The 18,748-nt window shown below is 40.6% G+C and overlaps 1 pseudogene; it reads right to left on the bottom strand.

Annotated features, from left to right (window-relative positions):
• Positions 1-15,750, bottom strand: part of LOC148025964 (COP9 signalosome complex subunit 8 pseudogene) — a 60,794-nt pseudogene extending 45,044 nt beyond the window's left edge.
• Positions 15,751-18,748: the final 2,998 nt, after the last annotated feature.

The raw sequence follows: 18,748 nt of genomic DNA, 5'->3' as shown, positions 1-18,748 counted from the left end.
TTAATAATAGTCAAGAATAGGGTAGTGAGTTGGAAATGGTGGTTTGATGCTCAAACAGAGCTTCTCTTGAGTTTTGCTGCTTGATTCTTGATCTTTACCATTGGTAGACATAGTATAGACAACAAAGATATGGTTTTTCTTGGATTTGGGTGTTGAGTTAGTTGCAATGGAGCTTCTGTGTAGAGATGCAAGTTGAGAGAGAGAAGAGATAGAGACACACAATTTGTGGTACTAAAGAGTGTATCTCAATAATGATTTTAGATAGGTATATGTACTATGTACAGCCTGACCCTTATGGGCAGACACGGCACTACCTTTATCCCAACAACCTAAGGAAATGTGCCCAAAGGTAGAGGAAAAGAATCAGCTAAGTCTAAGTATGTACAAAGCTGAAGAGGCTATACTTATCCAAAGCACATCATCTACCACTAGCAATGGGCAAACCTCTCTATTGGAAGACCCTTCTTGATGAGAAGGTTTGCACGGTTATCGTCAGTGTGTGCACCTCAACTAGCTAAATGCTCTTGTTGTCAAGTACCTCTTTGATGAAATGATACTTCACCTGTATGTGTTTTTTCTTTGCATGAAAGACAGGGTTCTATGCTAACATGATAGCACTTTGACTATCATAGTGGAGAGCATAGGAACCTCAGTAATCCCAAGCTCATTAACCAATGTAACTGCCATTAGGCCTCTTTGCATGCCTCAATGGCAGCCACATACTTTGTCTCCATAGTAGATAGTGCAACACACTTCTGCAACCTAGATATCCAAGAAATAGATCCTCCTGTGAAGGTAAACACATACCCTAAAGTGGACTTCCTGCAGTCTGTATGTCCAGCATAGTCTACATCCGTAAAGCCAACGATAGATGTCTTCTGCTTACCAAGTAGATACAAAAATATTATGCCCTTGAGATATCTCATAACACCTTTCACTGGTTCCTAATGCTTCTTGCCAGGGTTTGCCATGTACTTGCTAACCACTTCCACTGCAAAGGCAATGTCAACATATGTAGCAACCATAGCAGACATAAAACTGCCAATGGTTGAACCATACAAAATCTTGGCCATTTCAGTCTTTTCATCATCAGATGTAGGGTTGTCCCTCTGCACTGAGTTTCACATATGGAGGCAATGAAAATCCTCCCCTTCATATTGAAATGTTGCAAAATCTTGGATATATACTCCTGCTGAGATAGATAGAATAACCCCTTCGATCTATCTCTGAGTATCTGCATCCCAAGTATGTGATTGGCATCACCAAGATCCTTCATGTCAAAGCTTCCATGAAGACTTTGCTTCAATGAATCCAAGTCATGAGTATCCCTGCCAGCAATCAACATGTCATCAACATATAGAACCAAGATAATTAGGATGCCATCTATTGCCTTCTTAGTGTACAAACAATGATCAACTTAACTTCAAATTCCTAAGACTACATGAAAGTATCAAACTTATGATAACATTCCCTCGGTGCTTGTTTCGGCCCATAAAAACTCTGTTTGAGCTTACAAACCATTGTCTCTTTACCTTTAGTAACAAAACCTTCAGGCTACTGTATATATATGTCCTCATGTAGATCACCATGTAAGATGCAATCTTTACATCCATCTATATGAGCTCCATATCTTCAGCTATAAAACCAAGCCCAAAATGGTTCTAAGAGTAGGCATCTTGACTACAGGCGAGAAGATCTCATCAAAGTCAATTCTATCTTCCTACTTGTATCCCTTTGCAACTAACTGTGCTTTGTACTTTGGCGAAGAACAAGAAGTGACCTTCATCTTGTAAACCCACTTGCATGGAAGAGTTTTCTGCCCTTTAGGTAGCTGCACCAAGTCCCAAGTACCACATTCTTCTTTTTGTATGTGCACAAAAGCCTCACACATCCAAACACTTGCAAATGAGCATAAGAAGGTGGCTTGCTCGACCACTCTTCCTGAGGGACTCTCTCCCCCAAAGACCTATTCATTGACCTATTAATCAAATGAATGGTTGTCATAACAGTCTCTCCCTAAAAACCACGGGGTAATGTAGCATGAGATAGCATCGTACAAACCTTATCTTCTATGGTCCAGTTCATAGACTCTGCAACTCCATTTTGGGTGGATTATGAGGGGCAGTGAGCTCCCTCTTTATCCCCTTGCTGTCACAAAATTCCTGAAAGGCTTTGGATACATACTCCCCATCATTTTTAGAGCAATGACACTTAATTGTCTTATCAATCTAATTCTCTACCAATGCCAAGAATTTTTAAACCTATCAAGCACTTTGTCCTTGCTACAAATCGGGTAAACCCATTCCTTCCATGTAGCATCATCGACAAATGTGACAAAGTATTTCTTTTCTCCTAGAGATAATCCTAGCATTTGACATACATCAAAATGTACTAACTCTAGAGGCAAAGATTTCAGTGAAAAGGGATTTTTATGAGATGTGTACGCATGCTTACCATATAAACAATTATCATAGTGCTCAAAATTAGCATAACAAAGACAAGGCAAGTAACCAAAATGAGAAATTACTTTCATTCCAATTTGACTCATGTGTCCCAACCAGCCATGCCACAAGGAAACACTTGGCTGCTCAAGTCACGATGACAACATGGTCACACACACTAGATACATGAAGTGGATACAAAGTAGCACTCTTGCAACCTCTAGCAATAACCCTAGATCCCTTACAAATCTTCCATTTTCCATCACCAAAGGTGGTATGAAAACCATCATTATCTAGCTGACGAGTACTAATCAAGATCTTCTTGAGCTACGGTACACTCCTTACATTTTAAAGAGTGAAGACAAATCCATGCTGAAACTACAGTTGCACACTACCAATGCCTGCAATGTCACATGCATAATTGTCCCCAAGATGGATAACACCATGTCAACCTCCTGTATAGTCTGTAAATCACTCATAGTGAGGGGTGACATGAAAAGAGGCACCTGAATCTAGAATCCAAGTGTGCATGTCATCATCTGTATTGGCTATCAAAGCATGTGCACTGAAACATGAAGAGACATAGAGTACATCATTCCCACTATCGCTCGCATGGCTAACTACATTCACCTCTTCGATCTTTACTTGACTATCTTTCTTCTCTTTCTTGTTGTAATCCATCTTCTTGCCCTTCTCTTTCTCTTTCTTTCATTTATAGCAGTCACGTTTGAAGTGACCCTTCTTGCCACAATGATGGCATTCAACATCCTTACTACGTGATTTACTACGTCCCTTGCTATCAGATTTGCCTTTTTCTTGTGATCTACCTCTAATATGCAAAGCATTGGAAGACCTAGTGCATGCATTGTTCTGCCGATTTATTTCTTCCATGAGTAGAGCACCCTCTACATTAGCATATACAAAAGCATAGCATTAGAATTTCTCATAGCAGTCCTAAAGGTATCCCAGCTCTTTGGCAGAGTGCCAAGCAAGAATGTAGCTTTGAACTTGTCATAAATATTGAACTTCAAAGTGGTAAGCTGGTTGAAAATGGAGTTAAACTCACTAAGGTGAGTAGACATTGCAGTACCCTCTTTCATATGTAAATCCATGAGTTTCTTCAACTAGTAGACTTTTCTTGTAGCACTCTTCTGGGCATACAACTCTTCCAATCGCTTCCAAATGTCATAAGCAGAATCCAACCCTTGAATGTTAAACATCAAGGCATCAGAAATCAATAGCTCAATGGTTGAGCATGCAAGCTCATTCAGCTCATCCCAGTCATCTTGCTCTACATCATCTAGTTTTGTTTCCTTTACTTTAATTAGCTTTGCTTTCTTCTGGTGCAACAATATGTTATAGCACAAATTTTGCCAAACTATAAAGTTGTGTGCTCCTTCAAGCTTCTTGATACACATAAGATGATTGTCACTACTACCAGCCATGATTCACGGCCAAATAACTATATGACACTAAATGACAGCTAATGCCAAGCAATGGAAGCTCCAAAATCCACTCAGTAGTATGTTAGGAATATCCCCAAGTATGTATAGAAAGAACATACATTATTTCATTGGCCAATATGCCTCAAAAGCATTCAATGATAGTAAACATACCAATTTCTTGATAGAAATAGAGTGTAGTCTTGAAATTCCTAACAATACAAGTGTTTGCCTTGCAATTCAAGAGTGTAGTATAGAAATTCTTGACAATACATGTGGCTGTCCTGCAATTCAAGAGTGCAATCCCACAAATATTCAAGAAAAATCTATCCTAAAAATTTAGAACTGAAATAACCTCCTAGATTGATTGAGATTGAGCTCCAAAGATGATACAAAGCTGCTCAAAACATCACCATAATGTTCTTGCATAGAAACATATCAAATTTCCTGATAGTGAGGTATGTTGTCCTAGATATGCAAGAAACTATCATGAATATACATCAATATACTTGTAAGTAAAGCTGATCCAAAAAATGAATCACTGCTCAAATGCATTCAAGAATCAAATCCAAGCATGTAACATCAACCATAAGCATGAATACATGGCATAGAATGCTTGAGGACCAAGTCTAGAAGCAAGACATACTGTATATGCAGTCAAAATGTCATTCAACCCTGTTATTCCAACATCCAAATCTCTATCAAAACTCAGTGAAATCTCAGTCAAAATCAGCCCACATGACTTCAATACATAGGCATATCATTCCTCAGTGCCTTGACATCATCTGAGCATGTATACGCATCAACATGCATGTCCAAGGACCAATGTCATTAAAGAAAACAAAGCTGCTTGTTAATTGCAAGCTGTGGACTATGTAATCCAGCCACAAGAAAGTCTAGAAATTGTGCAAAATGATTGCCAAGATTAGCTCCAAATGACCTCTAGGCAATGCCACATGATCCTTGAGACATCCAACATCCACTAACATCCAATAGCCATCAAATGAGTATCAATCTCAAGGGAGCAGGTGCTGCCTTGTTTATTATAGATCTAAATATTGTGTATTTCAAACCTGAAGCTAAATGTATATCAGCCCCAAGTGTAATACTACACTTCAATGCTCAATCCTAAGCATTAGATGCAAAGTCTAGAGCATAACCATGATGCTAAATGAAGAGGAGCAGCTATTGTAGGTCCTGAGCATGCTGAAAACTAGATCTACATACCCATGTTGATGGCGCCTTCAGCCGTGAAGGGATTGGAATGCTAGTCCAAGTGTTGGAGATGATGGGGAGGGTCCCCAAGTGGCCAACGATGGCTGCCAATAAGCTCAAAATGAAGAGGGAAGCTTCAAGCTTCAAGAAGAAGCTTCAACCTTGTTGCCCTACTTGCAGACTCTTCATAGTGAATTCTTCTTTAACTTCAAGCTCATGCACTTAAAGAAATGCCAAGCTCCTGATTGTTTGAACCAAGATTTGATACCAATTTGTTGAGTTAGCTGCAATGGACTTGTGTGTAGAGATGCAAGTTGAGAGAGAGGAGATAGAGACACATGATTTGTGGTACTGAAGAGTGTACCTCAATAATAATTTCAGATAGGTATATCTACTATGTATAGCGTGGCCCTTATGGGGGCAGACATGGGCATTGTCCTTTATCCCAACATTGGGGCCATCTATACCATGTTATACTGTACTAGTAAAACTATAATTATAAGGCTGAAGTGCTTTTATGATTTCCTATTCATGTCTTTTCTATAGTGGTGTCACCTATCATGTTCCATCAACATATTGACGTATACATGATATTGTGAGGTATTATCTACAACTTTTGGATTATATTCAGTAGAGATCATTCATGTATTAGTGTGTATACTAAGCGATAGTCTAAGTTTGTGTTGGGAAATCATTCCAAGTGTGTGCATATGCCTTTGTGCTGTGGTCATATTAATAAGATCTATCATATGTATTACAGATTGATTGCTCTGATGAGCTATATGAAATGAAGTTGCTCAGTTTCGCCTCTATTTATTGCCATTAAAGCTTCCAAATTCTAAATTCTCTTTCTTTTATATTGTTCCATGTCTCAATATCCCTACACCCTTCTATCTCTTACCCCCTAGGCTAGGCCTTCAATCCTACATGCTCCAACATTGGTGAACCCAACATGAAGACCGACATAAGTAATGTAATCATGGGGGATTCATCATCAAGTGTTGGCTTAGGAGAGATTATGTAGCAAGTGGTCTTCCTATTGTAGTCAAAGCAATAGCATGATCAACAATAACAAAGAAGACACAATTCTAAAAAACTTAATGTTGCAATTATGCATGCTTTGCAGGATGTGGGACATGAGATGAAGTAGTTTGATGGGTAGAATATATCAAACTATCTATGGGTATATGCTAATAAGATGATTTTTCATGGTGTTTTTTTAGTTTGCATGGAGTCAGTATTTTTACTATCTTGTTGTGCATGCATTACAAGAATGGTTTGCTAAATTCTATCAAATAAATGCTAATCAGGTTACCTTTTAGAAGGCTCTCAAAGAGTAGTTTTTCCTTGAAGACACATGATTAGTTATGCGGAAGATGTTTATAGATTGGGTGGAAAAACCTTATAAGGGTCTTACTACTACAGCCTTGTTGTGTGAATTTGAAAGCCGCTATGCTCACTTGGATGTGTATAACTAGTAGTGATTGGAAAGTCAAAAATTTGAGTTATTCTTAAAAGCTACTAGCCTGTGTTGTAGGAGAAATTGACTAATCAACTAGAAGATGAAACCTCAAAAACTAAGCTAAAATATGAGTGGTAACATGTCAATGTTGCTATAAATATGATTATGAAGTAAGAAAGGATGAGGTTAAGGAAACGTGGTGGTTTATGCCTACAATTCCTATGAAAAGACTTGAAATTGCAGCAAATCCATGTAAAGATAAAGTTGTGGATAATGATAAAAGTTTAGATAAGATAAGGACAAGTCAGTATGTGGACAAAAGGATCTCATAGATATCCACTTTGTAAATATCTTAGATATTTAGAGATGAGGCTCACCTACCTCATTTAATGTACCGTGTATATATATAACTACTAGTAATGAAATGTTCAATTGCAGTTCACTCCATTTCTATATTGCCTCTATCTCTTTCCCTTATTGTGTACAGTATTATCTTATCTACAAGTTCTTGGTTCTCACTACATGGTATCAGAGCACCATGACCTATCTTTCTAGCTTATCATATTCTCCTCAAAATCACAAACCACTAGTCCTCCTTCACTCTCATTCTTCCAATGGCTCTAGTCAATGCTACTACCTCCCACACTCTCATTCTTCCAAGGGCTCTAGTCAATGCTACTACCTCCTACAACCGACACATCAAGATCAACAAACTCAATGGAAGAAACCATCAAGTGTGGAAGCTAAGGATGGAACTTTACCTATCTTAAGCAAACCTATGGAATATTATCAATGGCAAGGAAGATTTCCCTGAACAAGGAGCAGACAAGGAAGATTGGATGCAAAGAGATGCAGCTGCTGCAAGAATGGAAATACTTGTCCATTGTGGAGATTGATAAGTACAAGTAGTAAGAACAATATCCACTACAAAAGGTATTTGGAAATTCGTCAACAATATTGGGGAATATGGGATCTAGTTTGTCAAGAAACCCTCATTATCATCTCATATGTAATGCTTGCAAATGACAAGGTCATATTGAAAAGGATTGTCGTCAAAAAAATAGATTCAACAAACAATCAATCAAAAGGTCAGGCTCACTTTGTTAGCATTGGCAATTATGACATAGAAGAGCAACTAGAAACTATCATCAACCTACTAGCCACAAGTGTTTGGGCACCTTCTTCAAACTCCAAAGAAGAATATAAATGGTTTCTAGACTCTAGAGTTACTCATCATATGACTTTTCATAAGGAATGGTTAGTCGACTTCAAAGAGATCTCCACTCCACTCAGTGTTGACATGAGGGACAAAAGCATTCAACAAGCTTAGGGCTATGGCACCATTCAAGTGGAGCTTCCCTCAAATCACATAATCAAGGTACATAAAGTCTATTATGTTCCCAATCTCAAGAAAATCTGTTAAGTATCGGTGAGATCACTTCTCAATCCTCTCTCACTGCTCACTTCTACAAAGACCACTGCATCTTATAGCTACTCTCACCTTCTCTCAAACTTACCTACCCCAAACTATGTCGGCTTTATACATTTGGGTATTTACTTCTACAACCTTCTTTAAATGCTTCAACTAACTCCCAACTAACTCCGCTTCACTCACAATTACACCACAAAACACACTCATATGGCACTCTAGACTTGGTCATGCCTCTCAAAATGTTCTCCAAAAACTTATTCACAAGAAACTTGTCTACAGTATTCCACCTTTCCTCTCTCAACTTCCATTTTGTCAAGCTTGTGCTCTCAATAAAGCTACAAATCTCTTTTCCCAAATCTTATTCCATTATGACTCAACCTCTTCAATTAGTACACTCCGACATTTGTGGACCAATAAATCATGTATCTCTCGCTAGAGCAAAATACTTTATGGTGCTTATTGATGATTATTCTGTTGAGATATTGAGCTCCACTCGTGATATGCCAGGGTGACCATTGTGCATTTATGTCATCGACGTGCCAGTTACAGATGCGGTTGGTACATCGCCCATGTATAATAGCTAGATGATAGCTATCCTTATCTACTCTAGTTCGTGGCTTAGTTAGTATGCCACCTTAGTTAGTTGAGTTTGGTTTGAGACCCATATATAGGGTTCTTCTATTTCTATGTACTAGAGTTCTTTTGGCTTACACAACTAAGAAGAGGAAAACTGTTTTTAGCCTCCACCTTTGTGTGTATTTCCCCATTGTGCAAACAAGAAAGCTACAAGTGAGACTCCTTCCTTCTCTCCCACAATCTTGACATGGTATCAGAGCCTTGTTCGTGGTAAGGAGCTCAAGAAAGCAAGCCAAGCTCGTGGTGTTCTGGTAAGAGGAGCAGTGTTGCTTTCATTTTCTGTTTTGGGAGCAGATATCTGCAGGTAGCACAACCGAAAATTGCAAGAGTGCATTGTCTCAGGTTGAGACGCCCTTCGCGGTGAAGCAAGAGGGCAGCATATGCTGCGGGACAGAGCTTTAGCCCTAGGTGACCTTGTTTTTTTGATTTGAGGCCATTTCGGGGCCTGTTTTGGAGGCGGAAGTTTTTTTGCACGCACTCAAGAAAAGGCCCTATTTTATGCTGTGCGACCACTGTTCTACAGGTCGGTGAAAAGTTACTATAGAAATTGCATCGTATGCCTGTGCGCAGAGACATTGGGAGTTAAGAATCATCCCTGTTGCCTGTTGATGCAAAATTGTCACTAGGAAGTGACTGTGTGGTCAAATACCACTTTTGTCAGTTTTGTAGATTAGCCCTTGTGAGGCTGAAGTTGTGTTCTTTGCAGTGATAGAACTTTTTGCAGTGTTCTGTAATGGCGTTTGATTCTCTTTCACAGATTGTCACTGAAAAGCTTGACAAAAACAACTTCCAAGCATGGAAGTTCAGAATGACAAATTTCCTTATGGGAAAAGGATATTGGGAATTCATTGCAGGAAATGAAGAAGAACCAGTTCTTCCTGATGTTTCAAATCAATAGCAAATGCAGGCATTTAAACCATGGCATGAGAGAGCCAGGAAAGTTATGTACTGGCTGTCTATCAGTATTTCAGACTCTATAATTGTGCATATTCAGGATGCAAGTACGCCAAAGGAGGCATGGGATACTTTTTCAAAAATGTATAGCACAAATACGCAAGCCAGGAAAATGTAGCTCAAGCAAGAGTTGCATAATGTGCAAAGAGAAAATATGAGCATCAATGACTACCACATGAAGGTGAAGAAGATTGCAGATGCACTTGCTTCCATTGGGTCGCCAGTGGAAGATGATGATTTAGTTTTTGTGACCTTGAATGGTCTAGGAAAGGATTATGCACAGTTCCGAACATCAATTTCCGTCCGTGAAAGATTTCCTGATTTTGAGGAGTTGATTGCTCTTCTACTTTCTGAGGAGCAGAGAAATGGTGGTGCATCTTCTTCAGGAGGAACTGCAAAAGAAGCTGTCTTCTACTCAAATGCTAGAAGAGGTAGAGGCAGAGGTAGAGGAGGCCGATCTGGAGGTCGTGGTAGAAATCAGAATATGCAACAAGCTCAAGAAAACCAGTCCTATGGAGGAGGACGTGGTAACTCTAGAGGCAGGGGGAGCCAAAGAGGTCGTGGTGGATGGCAAAGAGGCCAAAATACAAACAGTAATGTTGAATGCTACTACTGTGGTAAAATGGGTCATATGGCTAAAGACTACTATAAAAAGCAGAATGACATCATGAATGGAAAATTGCAACAAGGGAATTATGCATCTTCTAGTAGACAGGGTGGTGACAGAAATGAGCATTTGTTTATGGTGCAGCATATGAACAATTCTGTGACAAGTGCAAAAGAAAGAAACGGTGTATGGTATGTTGACTCAGGTGCCTCGAACCACATGACAGGTCATGCAGAATGGATGAAGGATGCAAGGAAAATGGGAAAACCAGGATTTGTGGAGACTGATGATGATACTGCACATCCTATTATGCAGATTGGAAAAATTCCTTTGTCTATGCAGGATGGGAAAAAGAAATACCTGTCCGATGTATTTCATGTCCCGAATATCACCAAGAATCTGGTTTCTGCTGGTCAAATGGTTGAGCAGGGGTTGCAAGTCAGATTTAATCCTCATGGATGCTTTGTTGAGCATATGAAAAATAAAGGTCGCTTGATAGCAAAAGGAAAGAAGAAGGGCATAATGTTTATGTTGGATGCAGACATGTCTGAATTGAGTGTAGTAATGTTTGCATATGGGACCGGTGTAGTTGCAGATATTGATATCTGGCATAAACGCATTGGTCATGTTAATGTACATCGACTTAAATCAATGCAGGCCCAAAATATTGTTGCAGGATTGCCAAAATTTAAGGTTGTAGAAATGCATAAGATATGTGAAGCTTGTCAGTTTGGAAAATAGGCAAGGAAACCATTTCCTAGACATGTTCAAAAGAGTAAGAAACCATTGGAATTAATCCACTCTGATGTGTGGACTACTAAAGCTGCATCTCTTGGAGGCTGTCATTATTTTGTCACTTTTATTGATGACTATAGCAGAAAAGTTTGGATGTATTTTATGAAAAAGAAAAGTGAAGTTTTTGGGCATTTCAAAACTCTTAAAGCTGTGGTTGAAAAAGAAACAGGCCTGCAAATAAAATGCCTAAGGTCAGATGGAGGGGGAGAGTACCTCTCAAATGAGTTTGCAAGGTTCTTACAGGAGCATGGCATAATGCAACAATATTCATGCAGTCATACCCCACAGCAAAATGGAATTGCAGAAAGAAAAAACAGGCATATTGGAGAGGTATCTCGTGCCATGCTCAATGAAAAAGACCTGCCAGATTTTTATTGGGCTAAAGCAGTTGCTACAGCAGTCTACATAATGAACATGACTCCCACTGCAGCAATACATGGAATGACTCCAGAGGAGAGGTATACTGGTAGGAAACTAGATATTTCTCATTTGAAGATTTTTGGTTGCATTGCCTATATTCATGTGCTAGATGAGTTGAGATCCAAGTTGGATCCAAAAGCTGAGAAGTGCATCTTTATTGGTTACTCTCTACAGAGTAGAAAGGGTATAGATGCTATAACCCTTCTACTCGTAAGTTTACAGTGAGCAGAGATGTTGTTTTTGATGACATGAGTAGCTGGTATAAACTAGTAAATGTGATTGATGATGTAGATGCACAAAATGGTAATGCTGCATAGAATTCACAGTAGCAGTCCCAAAATATTAGTGGACCTGGAGCGTCCTCTAGTAGTGGTTCACATTCTTTGCCATGGAGAGGCAGATTGAGATCAGGAGAATCTTCTCAAAGCAATGTAGATAGTGGTATTCAGATGTCACGAAAAGGAAAAGAGAAGGTAGATCAGCCCATGTTTGATGTGAATGCAGGTCATTCTTATGTGGATGGTGAATCCAGTGGCTCAGAACAGAGCATTGATGATGAGTTGGGTATTCCTTCTATTGTTACACGTGGAGTAAGGAAGACCACGGATGTTTTGAGAGCACTTGGGAGTGAATCTACTTTGCGCAGGTCTACCAGAGCTAGATATCCTATGGATAGACTGAAATATGATGGATTTACAACCATTCACTATGCATATATGGTCAAAGTGATACAGGAACCAGAACCCACTTCTTTTGAGCAAGCCATGGGAAAAGAAAAATGGGAGAAAGCCATGGATGAAGAAATGGATGCCTTGGAAGCAAATGCTACATGTGAATTGGTACCTTTGCCTAAAGGTAAGAATGCAATTGGCTGTAAGTGGGTTTATAATGTGAAGCACAATGCAGATGGTTCTGTGAACAGATACAAGGCAAGATTAGTAGTCAAGGGGTATGCACAAACATATGGCATTGACTATGAAGAAACATTCAGTCCGGTTGCAAGGATGGCAACCGTAAGAGCAATCATTGCTATGGCTGCATCAAAGGAATGGTCTTCACATCAGACGGATGTAAAGAATGCCTTCTTGCATGGTGATTTGCAAGAAGAGATCTATATGGAGCAGGCACCAGGTTATGTGCATGTTGTTCATCGTGAGTTTGTTTGCAGGTTGAAGAAAGCCTTGTATGGCTTGAAGCAAGCACCTAGAGCATGGTTTGACAAGATAGGACAATATCTTGTCACTATTGGCTTTCAGATTTCCAAGGCAGATTTCTCACTTTATGTGAGAAAAATAGAGAAAGGTATTATGCTACTTGTCATTTATGTTGATGATTTGATTATGACAGGTGACAATGATGAAGATATCCTTCATGTGAAAATGCTATTGAAGCAGAAGTTTGCGATGAAGGATTTAGGAGAGCTATGTTATTTCTTAGGCATTGAGGTGATTAGATCACCAAGTGGGATACAACTCTTGCAGAGGCAGTATGGATTGGACATGCTGTCCAAATATGGGATGACAGGCTATAAGCCTATTTCAGTTCCTTTGGAGCAGAATGTGAAGCTGAGCGCAGATGCATGTGAGCTTCTGGAAGACTCTACTATGTACAGACGCATAGTAGGAAGCTTGATTTATATGACTATTACCAGGCCATATTTGAGCTATACTATTGGATTGGTAAGTCAGTTTATGCAGGCTCCAAGGAAATCGCATTTGGATGCGGCTAGACGCATACTTAGATATGTGAAGTCCACATTGCAGTATGGACTATTTTATGAGACTGGGGTTGAGATGCAGTTGCATGGATACACTGATGCTGATTGGGCTGGTAGTATTTCTAATAGACGATCTACCAGTGGATATGTGTACTCTTTTGGAAGTGTTGCAATCACTTGGAGTAGCAAGAAACAGCCTACAGTTGCCTTGTCGAGCACAGAGGCTGAGTATAGGGGTGCATCAATGGCTGCATGTGAGGTAGCTTGGTTGCATAAGCTACTTTATGATATGCATCAGCCTACAGATGGGCCAGTTGTTATTTATTGTGACAACATGAGTAGTATACACTTGGAAAATAACTCAGTCTATCATGCTAGAACAAAGCACATTGAGGTGCATTATCACTATGTGCGGGAGAGGGTTTTACTAGGTCTTATTGATCTAGTTTATGTCAGCACAGAGGATCAGGTAGCTGACATATTCACAAAGGCATTGGGCGTAGAGAAGCTGCTCAAGTTCAGAGACCTGCTTGGTGTGCAGGAATTGGGATTGAGCTCGAGGGGGAGTGTTGAGATATCGAGCTCCACTCGTGATATTCTAGGGTGACCGTTGTGCATTTATGTCACCGACGTGTCAGACAGATGCGGTTGGTACACCGCCCATGAATAATAGCTAGATGACAACTATCCTTATCTACTCTAGTTCATGGCTCAGTTAGTATGCCTCCTTAGTTAGTTGAGTTTGGTTTGAGAACCATATATAGGGTTCTTCTATTTCTATGTACTAGAGTTCTTTTGGCTTACACAACTAAGAAGAGGAAAACTGTTTTCAGCCTCCACCTTTGTGTGTATTCCCCCATGGTGCAAACAAGAAAGCTACAAGTGAGACTCCTTCCTTCTCTCCCACAATCTTGACATATTCAAGATATACTGTTGTATATTTTCTAACAAGGAAGTCACAAGTCTTCTCCAAGTTCTAAGAATACAAGGAAGCAGTTGAAAATAAGCATGAGTTACGACTCAAAGCTCTTCGTATAGACAATGGAGGAGAATATATTTCAAATTAGTTCAAAGATTATTGCAAAGCCTTTGGCATTCAACATGAGCTTACCATACCACATCATCCACAACAAAATGGAGTTGTTGAACGCAATAATTGTACTATACTAAATGCCACAAGAGCCATGCAACATATCTTCAAAACAGGTTGTACTCAAACTCTCTATACAATAATACTCCTTACAGATTGTGGTTTGGTCACCTTCTTAACTTATCATATCTAAAGGTCTTTTGATACAGTACCTTTCTTGTCAACCCAAATCACAAATCAAAAAAAATTCTCTCCCATAGCCTCACAATTAATTTTACAAGATATGGTGAGCCACATGGTCACAAAGCCTATAGATTTTATGATCCAAATGACAAGGTCTTTATTTATGGTAGAAGTGTCACATTTCATGAAATTAATCTTCTTCCCGCAAACACCACACACCCTCAATCTCTCACACCTTATCCTGTTGTTCCTTATGATAACACAATATCAACATTCAACATGCCTTCAATAGGACCCACCATATCTTCTACAAAATCCTGTCTTCCTATTTCTATCCATAGATTATCTTCTCCATTATTATCATTGTCCTTATCTCAATCAAAAGGGCCAAGATTCGCTAGTTCATATGAACAAGCCTCAAATCCAAAATAATCTATCATTAATGAGTCACATAACAGCTTATCAAAAATTCAAGTAATCTAAATATGACAACTGAGCTGGCAGTGCCAATCATGCCAACTGAGGCGGCCAAAACAATCCACATGGTGCCATCAATTTCTGCCATGATGCATCTAGTCCACATGGCAACTTTAATCCCTGCCACGCAATAGCAAACAACGGTGTCTATTGCTAATCATCCTCCACACCAACAAACAACAACGATAAACAACCACCATATTCAGACTTCACCTCAGCTTGATACTCTCTCTCTTCCAAAGCATTCCAGTTCATTATCCATAGCTAAAACTCTATGTAAACAGAGAGCTCTTGTTCCTTCACTCCCACAAGATCAATATCCTCAAGAAAATTGTGATCCTCTCCATGACTCCTCTCATAAATTACTTCCATCCTCTTCCACTGAAGGACACAAACTTTGAAGGTCTGCTTGCATAGTAGTAATGTCTTCAACTTCAAGAAATTCTTCCCCTAATGCTCTCATTGTTACCACTCTATGGTCTCCATCTCCAACTTCTCCATCAATGCCCATTACTCTATTCAGCACTTCTGACTTCGACACTGAAGAGGTACAATCACAATCAACTCCTTACTTCAAAAGCTTAGATGACATTCATCTTCAAGCCAACATTGCCCTAGGACAAGCTCAAGATTCGCCTCCAATCACTATTCCCGAGTCCCCCAATCTACCCTTCTATCACTCAAGAACTTCAAAGTCCTCAAGCCTCTCAATGGCAAGCTACAATGCTTGATGAATACAAATCTCTTTTTCACAATAACACCTGGAAATTGGTTCCCCTTCCTCTTGGAGAATTTACAATTAGCTACAAATGGGTACTTCACAAAAATCTCAAACCAGATGGCTCCATTGACAAGTACATAGCTCGACTTGTAGCTCATGGTTTCGAAGAAATTGAAGGCGTCCATTACGGAAGTACATTCTCTCTTGTACTATCTTTAACCTCCTTACGGGTATTACTCTCCATAGCAACTCATTTCAAATTAATTCTTCACCATATTGATGTCAAAATTGCCTTCTTACATGGTCACTTAGAAGAAAAAATCTATATGTCTCAACCACCAAACTTTGTTAATCCAAAATTTCCTACACATGTCTATCTACAGCATAAAGCTCTTTTTGGCCTAAAATAAGCACCAAGGTAGTGGTACACTCATATTCATTCTCACCTAATACACCATGGCTTTCGGTGGTTAGAAATAGTTCATAACATTTATACTCTTCTTCACAGCAACATCATCGTTATCCTAGGTCTCTATGTTGATGTCATTCCTATTCTTAGCAACTCTCCTCATGCAATGTCCAAAGCCAAATCTATCATATCTTCACAGTTTGCTATCACAGACTCTGGTCCTATGCATTACTGTCTTGGCATTGAAATTGAATAGTCTCCCACATCCATCAAAATGCATCAACATACCTACATTATGTCTATTCTTTCCCGTTAATCCATGCTAAAATGTTATCCCATGGTCACTCCATGTTAACCCCAACACGAAGAAAGCAAAAGGAAATAAAAAAGATGCAGGGCAAAGGCGGAAAAAAGGTAGCCTGACTGAAGAAAGAATAGGAGAAGAGGCCAAAAGTGCAAGGGCAACCTTAAAAGTCCAAGGCAAATACAAAAGGGGAAATTTACATTTTAAAATAAAAAGGCGCACCCTCAAATCCTGTAAAAGAGCACTGGGCTCTCACCCGTGCAATTTGTAAATGTAGACAGGCAGTGGAAAGGAAGCTAGGAAGATAGAAGGACAAGGGGAAAAAGGGCCTAGGCTACGGCCGGCCATGTCAAAAAGGGAAAAGGGGATGACTTCCCAAAAGAGATTTAGGGTTTTGTATATAAAGCTGAAAAGAGAATGAGAAGCTCATTCTTGTGTGTGGCCAAAAGTAGCTCTCCTCTTTTTCTTCTTCTCCTTGTTCTTGCTTGCTTGAGGTTGTGCTTGAGAGAGGGAGTGTGAGAGTGTGAGGGAGTGAGTGTGTGAGGGTGAGGGACCGAGGAGGAGAAGCTTTCCATCTTCTCCTCTCTTCTTCTCTTTTCTCTTCTCTTGTCTTGCTCGCAGCAATGGAGCTTGGAGCTTGGAGAGGGAGGATCGAGCTTGCTTGAAGCTTGCACTTGGATCGTGGAGCTACCGGAGTGCGCGGAAGAGAAGGTAACTCGAACGGCATGGAGGTAAGCTCACTACACGCGTAGATATGGATGGCGCGTCGATTATGTGAGAGGTAGCCATTAGTGCTCGGCTTGGAACGCTTGAACAATAAGCGGTCCATGGGTCTTGGCGATTGAGTGAAAGCCCCCTTCATTTTGGTTCCGTTGCCGAGACCAACGGATTCAAGCCTTGAGCACTTGTGCGCTTTGAATCGAGCTTTGGAGTAGGGTTTTCCGCAAACCGGTGCTTGAGATAGATAGGAAGCGAGGGAGTTAGCAAGTAGGTTTTGGGTTTTTGGATTTGGAAAAGCATGTTGGAATAGTGTAGGTGATTGCTTTGTGATTTGTATGCATTTAGGATAGAAAAAAACAAAGAAAAAAGAAGCAAACAGTAGGGTTTTCTGTTGTTGTACAACAGGCTAAAACAGGGAAACAGGGGACCAGATTCAAGTTTCTGGGTGAGACAGGGACAGGGAGCTGACTGTAAGGTTCTGCAGTGCTGGGAAATGACCTTAAGAGGCTAGGGAAGCCATGACAGACCTCATTTCTTTAGTTGGCCTTGTGTGTGAGAGAGGAAGAGAGAGAGAGAGAGCTTCTGGTTCACAAGACGAGGAAGCGCTATCCCGATTCTAGGCGCCAGCGATTTGTGCTGCTCCAGGTGAGTCCGGTGTTCTTCAATAGTGCTCTAATCAGATATGGGGAGTCTGTGGTGATTGTGTGTAGCAGACAGTAAGGAGGATTCAAACACGTCGGAATCGCGCCTGCGCCGACACAGTCGGACCAACTCGTAGTGGTCCGATTCCCAGAATCGGACCACTCGTGCTCTGGAGTCGAATCGGCGTCCGACCTTCCAGAATCGGACCGTCCGACTAAGGGCGAGTTGGACCAATCTGGTCTGATTACTAGAATCGGACCAGCCCGATCGGACGTGCCACATGGCATTCAAACTGCCCCTTATAATCGGACACTCAACTGTCCAATCGGACCATCTTGTCCGATTGAACCACTCGGACCAGCGTGTCCAATCAGACACCTCGTCGGATCGAAGAAATCGGACCCACCCCTGTCCGACTCAGACCAACCAGAATCGGACCACCCAGAATCGGACCAGGCCATCCAATTCCCAGAATCGGACCATTTTGAAAATCAGACCACTTTTTAATCCGACTCCCAGAATCGGACCAGAGTCCAAAATCGGACCAGAGTCCAGAATTAGACCACCCTTGTTCGATTCATTGGACACTCGCCCGTCCGATTTTGAAAATCGGACACTCGGACCCTGAGAATCGGACAGAAAACTGTCAAAATCGGACAGGTATCTAGAAACAAATTTTGACACATCTAAACCCCGACATTGACTCCAAAGGCTACGTAAAGCTAAAGGCACATCACAGATCCATCAATGGGCTAAAATTTAGAGCACGTAGTTCAAAATTTGGCTATAAACGGTCCTCCAAATTGTGCATGGCTTTTACCGTAACGGCCCTGTGGGCCGGGGGGACTATGCCCCCGGACCCCCGTAGAGTGAGCTTTGCCCCCTCTGCACCTCCCTCGAGTAGGTTGGAGAGAAAACGCCCGTTGTGGCAGGTTCTCCAAATTGGACCCTAGTGTAGCAATGGCTCTACACGAGCATGGAGTCTCACTTGCAATAGAGCAACCAAAAGCCCCTACCCGAACAGAGAGAAATAGAGACCCTAGAACATCAATGGGCCAATCTAGCCATCAAGGGCAAAAAG

The sequence above is a fragment of the Lygodium microphyllum genome, chromosome 14 (genome assembly GCF_053477565.2).
Source record: "Lygodium microphyllum isolate KBCC chromosome 14, Lygodium_microphyllum_v1.1.10, whole genome shotgun sequence".
Taxonomy (NCBI): domain Eukaryota; kingdom Viridiplantae; phylum Streptophyta; class Polypodiopsida; order Schizaeales; family Lygodiaceae; genus Lygodium; species Lygodium microphyllum.
This window is presented reverse-complemented; position numbering and strand designations above follow the sequence as displayed.